This window comes from Chrysochloris asiatica, unplaced genomic scaffold, assembly GCF_000296735.1.
Source record: "Chrysochloris asiatica unplaced genomic scaffold, ChrAsi1.0 scaffold00336, whole genome shotgun sequence".
Taxonomy (NCBI): domain Eukaryota; kingdom Metazoa; phylum Chordata; class Mammalia; order Afrosoricida; family Chrysochloridae; genus Chrysochloris; species Chrysochloris asiatica.
Window position 1 is genome coordinate 678,118 of NW_006408854.1, and position 7,229 is coordinate 685,346.

Sequence of the window (7,229 nt, forward strand, 5' to 3'; positions counted from 1 at the left end):
AAATTCAAGATCATATTTTGGCTCTCGTTGATTTATTTTCATTTTCTTCAGCTTTAATTTGAATTTGCATATCAGTAATTGATGGTCTATAAGACGCCTTGTAATATTTGATTAAATTAGCATTCAGCTATAGATGTTTAAAGCTAATTTAATATCCTGATAATTTTTTTTTCTCTTATTTTTCTGCTGGCTTTTGGTGTGTCAGTATAGCACCCTAACATGTGTTGTTATGTGCCGTGGAGTCGGTTCCAACTCATAGCGACCCTGTACAGGGTTTCTGAGGCTATAAATCTTTTTGGGAGCAGAATGCCTCATCTTTCTCCCATAGAACAGCTGGTGGTTTCGAACTCCTGACCTTGAGGTTCACAGCCCAATTTGTAACCACTACGCTACCAGATAGATCTGTTTTGGAAGAAGTGCAGCCAGAGTGCTCCTTGGAGGCCAAGATGGCTAAGCTTCGTCTCTCATACTTTGGACACATTGTCTGGAGAGAACAGTCGCTGGAGAAGGATGTCATGCTGGGTAAGATGGAGGGTCAGAGAAAAAGAGGAAGATCCCCAACGAGATGGATCAGCCAGGTGACATCATTGATGGCGTCAAGTGTGGCGGCGGTAGTGAGGTTTTCCCAGGATCGGACATTATTTCGTTCTGCTGTGCATGGGGTCGCTATGAGTTGCTTCCGACTCGATGGCACCTGACAACAACAACGGTACCAGAGCTCCTTAGGACCCTAACATGGGTCCTTTTTAACCCAGGGGTGTAACAAAATAATAGGTCCCAGTACCCTAAAATGAGAACTATTATTTTGCTATCCCCCTGGGGTTAAAAGGAGCCATTTAAGAAACAGTCTGTTTCAGAACCATGAAGAAAGAATCCTGCCTAGAGAAAAGTGGCAGCAGCATAGAGAGAGAAGCTTCCCAGCTCATGAACCAAACAAAGTTGAGTGCCTCCGACAGGAAGCTGACGTGCAAAATGAGCCCTTTGGGATTTTACATGCTGGCTAAAGGAAGTTTGGTGTGGTGTTGTAGGATAAGAACTGGACTACAGATCACAAGATAGTGGTTCAAACCCACCATCTGCTACTCGGAAACCCTGTACAGGGTCACTATGAGTCAGAATCAACTGCACAGCAGTTAACTACATCAACAAAGGAGCTTGCCAGAGCTGGGTAAAGGTCAAGGAGTCAGAGATGAAGGTGTGCCTGCTGGGCTGTTTATGGTTCTGAATTGTACCCTGTTCACTTCCTTAGTAAACCTGTGAATCTATGAGTACCATGTGATTGTTGCAATGGATTCTTGAACCCTGAAGAGTGCAGTGGAAGGGATGGTTGGTGATGGAATAGGATAAAGAAGGTCGAAGGGTGGAGTTTTGTCTGACCTCTTCCTCACAGGAATCAGCTATGGGCTGACTTTGAGTTTGATTCTATTGACCCATCGTGAAGCAGGAGAAATCATGGTGGTCTCCATGCCATTCTTGCAAAGACTTTAAAGTTCCATGTCAGGGAACAGGGTAGGAGGCTCAGAAACTGTGGGCTGCACTGCAGAACAAGCTCACTTTCTTTGTTGTTGTTAAGTACCATGGAGTCGGTTCCGACTCATAGTGACCCTGCACAGGGTTTCCAAGGCTGCAAATTTTTACGGGAGCAGAAAGCCTCAGTTTTCTCCCATGGAACTGCTGGTAGTTTCGAACTGCCAACCTTGAGGTTATTGTTGTTATTGTTAGGTGCCATCGATTTGGTACCAACTCATAGCGACCATATGTACAACAGAAGGAAACACTGCCCAGTCCGGGACCAACCTCACAATTGTTGGCACGCTTGAGCCCATTGATGCTGCCATATTGCCAATCAATATCACTGGGGGTCTTCCTCTTTTTCTCTGACCTGCCACCTTACCAAACATATCCTTCTCCAGCGACTGGTCCCTCCTGATAATATGTCCGAAGTATGAGATCTTGAGGTTAGCAGCCCGATTTGTAATCACTACACTACCAGAGCTCCTTACTTTGGGGACCTCAGATCCATATCTGTAGGTTTTTTTCTCTTGGGAGTCTAATTCCTGGGGAAAGGATCTTACAATTTCCTATCTGGATTGAAGAATCCTAGCTACCAGCAATCTTTGAGTAGGTTTGAGGAGACTGGGTGTCTATACAAATTTTCATCATCCTATAAACTTTTGCTAAATCTGTTTTTCAATATGGTATTTCCATACTTAACAAAATCTGTTTTCCCCCATATAAACCAAGATCCATGTGGCGCTATGGGCTAATGCGTCAGACTGCAAAGTCGTTTGAACTGCAAGGTCGGTAGTTCAAGCTCACCAGCTGCTCCTTGGAAACCCTATACAGACTCTCTATGGGGCAGAATCACCTTGATGGCACCTCACAACAACAACCACTGCCTTCAGATGAATTCTGGCACCTCACAACAACAACAATTGCCTTTAGATGAATTCTGAATATAAACCCTGTAGGACAGAGTAGTACTGCTTTACAAAGTTGTAAATGTTTATAGAAACTTACAGCCACATCTTTCTCCTGAAGAGAGGCTGGTGAGTTTTGTTGTTAAGTGACATTGAGACTCACAACGACCCTGTACAGAGTTTCCAAGGAGCAGCTTATAGGTTTGAACTGCTGACCGTGAGATTAACAGTCTGGTGCTTATCCTATAGTGCCACACTAGGACTGGTTAGGTTGTTGTTGTTGTTGTTGTTGTCAGGTGCCATTGAGTCGGAACCGACTCATAGCGACCCTATGCACCGCAGAACGAAACAATGACCGATCCTGGACAAACCTCACTACCGCTGCCACAATTGATGCCATCAATGATGCCACCTGGCTGATCCATCTCATTGGGGGTTTTCCTCTTTTTCTCTGACCTTCCATCTTACCCAGCATGACTTCCTTCTCCAACAACATGTCCAAAGTATGAGAGACGTAGTTTAGTCATCTTGGCCACCAAGGAGCACTCTGGCTGCACCTTTTCCAAAACAGATCTACTGGTTCTCTGGCAGTTGGTATTTTTAGTATTCTCCACCAACACCACAATTCAAAGGCATCAATTCTTCTACGATCTTCCTTATTCAGTGTCCAGCTTTCGCATCCATATGAGGTTATTGAAAATACCATGGCTTGGGTCAGGCTCTTCAATACTTTAAAAAGTTCCTGTGCAGCAGATTTGCCTAATGCAATACGTTGTCTGATTTCTTGACTGCTGCTTCCTAGAGTGTTGATAGTTGATCCAAGAAGAATGAAGTCCTTGACGACTTCAATCTTTTTCTCAGTTGATAAGAATGTTGTTTTTGGTCCAGTGGTTAGGATGTTTTTTTTTTCTTCTTTACATTGAGATGCACTCCATATGAAAACTGTGGTCTTTCATCTTCATCAGTAAATACTTTAAGTCCTCTTCACTTTCAGCAAGCAAGGTAGCCAATGTTTCAATTGCCCATCCCTATCAACCCTGTTTAAGGAGCTCTGGTAGCGTAGTGGTTACGAATCGGGCTGCGAACCTCAGGGTCAGCAGTTTGAAACTACGAGGTGTTCCATGGGAGAAAGATGAGGCTTTCTGCTCCCGTAAAGATTTACAGCCTCAGAAACCCTGTACAGGGTTGCTATGAGTCGGAACTGACTCCATGGCACATAACAACAACAACAATACCCATAAGTATAGGTCAAATTCATCAAATTGTAGCAATTTACACTTGGTTACTTTATGAAATTTCTTTATCAAATCTTCTTCTAGTTGAGCTCTGGTCATCAAGTCATTGAAGCTAGGTCAAATGGGTACTATCTGCAAGTTTGGGCATCCTTGTGCATCTCCCCTGACTTCATATCAGCCGGACGCTTCACTCTCAGGTAACATCTCTCTGTTTCATAAACATTTTTATGGCATCTTTTTAAATTTTGATATAATTTTGCTATTTGTTTCTTAATAAAACTGAAATGTTTCAACAAACTGCTGTAGTGCTAGAAGTACTTACCAGTCTATGCCAAAAATCTTGGTAGAAACTACCTAGCCATCCAACTGGAAAAGATCAATATTTGTACCCATTCCAAAGAAAGGTGATCCAACAGAATGTGTACGTTATCAAATAATATCACTAATATCACACACAGAAATATTTTTCTAAAGATAATTTAAAAACAGTTGCAGCAGTACAGTAGACAGAGGGCTGTCAAAAATTCAAGCCAGGTTCAGAAGAGGAAATAGAATGAGCGATATTATGCTGACATCAGATGGATCTCAGTTGAAAGCAGAGAATAACAGAAAATGTTTACTTATGCCTTGTTGACTATGAAAAGGCATTTGACTGTGTGGATCTTAATAATCTACGGGTAACAGTGCAAGGCATCAGAATCTTAGAACAATTGTGCTTATGAAAAATCTATACAAGAGACAGTTGTGGGAACAGAACAAGGAATTAAATGGTATATTGCATTGGGCTAATATGCTGCAAAGGACCTCTTTAAAGTGTTAAAGAGTAAAAATGTCACTTGGAGAACTAAGGTACACTTGACCCAAACCATGGTACATTCAATCACCTCATATGTATGTGAAAGCTAGACTATGAATAAGGAAGACCTGAGAAAGATTGATGCATTTGAATTAGGGTGTTGGTGAAGAATATTTAAAGTACCATGGGCTTCCAGAAGAATAAACAAATCTATCTTGGATGAAGTACGCTCAGAATGCTCCTTAAAAGAGAGGCTGATGAGACTTCGTTCTCATACTTTGGACATATTATCAGTAGGGACCAGTCCTTTCAAAAGAACATTATTCTTGGTAAAATGGAGAGGCATTGGAAAAGAAGACGACCTCCAACAAGATGGATTGATTCAGTGGCTGCAAGAATGGGCTCAAACATAACAATTGTGAAGATAGTACATGACTGGGCAGTGTTTCCTTTTGTTGTACATGGGGGCATTATTCGTCATTACTGACTGCATGGCACCTAATAATAACAAAAATTTGGGTGTTTTCTGTTTCAGAATTGTCTCTTCTTTCCTAATGATTTGATACATTATTTATCAGAAGTTTTTCAAAACTGCACTTCATGTAGCATATATTGGTGTGATAAATTGAATGGAAATTTTCTAACTTTATAAAAAAATACTAATTAATAGATTCAAATAAAATGTCCACTTTAATATTTACTACACAAATGTTTCCTTACACATACCAGAAAACTAGAAGAAGACAATTTGTGCGTGTTACATTCATATTACTATCCATATAAGAACAAATATACATATTTATTTAACTATCAGTATAACACACAGGTTTTTTGTTTTAGACTTTTCAGTTAAAAATCAATAACAAATAAGGAAAAAGAATTTCTAAAGATCTCATATTAATAGTACAAATAATAAAAATTATCTTAAAAGGTCTTACATCTTAAAAACTTTGAATTATACTTACATATTCATATTTCCAAAGATCAGAAATTAAAACAAGGGTCACTGTCAGGGTGAAAATATATATTTTAAACATTTTTTAATATATGCTATTATTACATGCTTTAACAGGTGATTTATTCATGGCACATGTGGCATCTTGGAAAGTAAAACTACACTTTGCCAATTTTATGCTATTGTGCAGATATAAGGGAAAGAGCACAGTCTCAGAGGCAGACAAACTTGTGTTCAAATACCATCTTTGTGCCCAGAGTTGTGTTATGTAAGTTTGGTCAATTTCTCTGAGCTAGGGTCAGGACTAAATTAAACAGCACATATTTAATATGCTTAGCATGGACACTTAATGGATGATAGATCCTTTCCCCAATTTATTCATACTGAAGCAACAGCTCAATATTACAGTTTGATGTTATGGTATAATTTGAAAAGGTGAAAAAAATCAATAAAATATAAAATTAAGGTGTTTTAAAAAAAATGCCTTTTACTAAAAAAGTCTTTCAGCAGGCTTAAATATTTCCTAATACAACTTAGTGCCAACTATACCCTGATTAAAAAAAAAAGTCCTAAAGAATGATAAAATTGTCAATGATTAAGGACTTTTGGTTTTCTTTTGTGCTCTGATATAAAAATAATGGCTATATTTAAGGCTCATTAAGTGATTATTTGTAGTTGCCCTGAACCAAAACTATATTCTTGATGTTGTACTACCAGTTGAAAGAGATCTACTGCCTGGCCTGGAATGACCATCACAGAAGAATTCCCACGATATTCTATATTTCAGTAAATGGTGCCCCCCCCCTTTCTGTTTCTAAAAAGGTTTATATCAAGGTATGTGGCCGTATAGCTTATCTGTCATTAAGGATGACTCATATACACAATCACAACCCCATCTTTCTCATGCTAAATATATGGTACTTAGAAAATACAGAGTTTCTGGAAACTAAATTTAAATTGTCACAGAAATAGATAATCATGCCTACATCCCTATTATGAGCTCTTTTTGTTTCCTACACTGACCACTTAACAAATCAACCTTTATGAAATATTTCCCTCAAACTTTACATCCCTCCATGTATATCCTTTACATTCATGTAAATTTTATATTACCTTCAACTTCTATATATAATTATAATTCATTCTTTAAGTTTACCTTCAACTTCTAGCTAAAATGTAGTCTACTTTACTTTTAACTTTCTTCAGTGTTTAGCACAGCTCTATGCATATATGTGTTGACTGTGTATATACAGATGTGCATGTGGTGTGTGTGCATATTGAATGAATACAAAACTAAAGATTCTGGGTGGCTGAAGGGTAGAAAAAATTTTTATAATTTTCCTGAAGTCATAATTTAAAAATTGATTTTCAAAGCTGTATCAGTTTGGTTTTAGGTATGTCAATAATAAAAAGGCAGTGGGGAAAAAAGAGTTTAAAAACCTTTATGAAATATTCTAAAGGTCTTGAATAAATTATTAAGAGCACCAAACCAAAGCAGTTTACTAAATAGTGGCAGAACCTTTCCTATGACTTTACAAATGCTGACTTCTTTTCATTTCAGACAAAGAATACTGAACAGGAATAGGTGTTGTGAATCAGGATTAAAATTAAAAAAAGGCAATTCACTCTGCCAATACCTAATGCATATTTTGCAATTAATTTGAAAAGACTTCTGTGGTATGTCATGTTAAGTAAAAAGAATGGTTTGTATCAAAATACTGTAGATTCCTATAGTTGTTTTGATACTATAAAATGTGACACATATATTGAAGTTGCTACTTAATAAGAAACATTGTGTTCATAATAGCTGTTAATATTAAAAT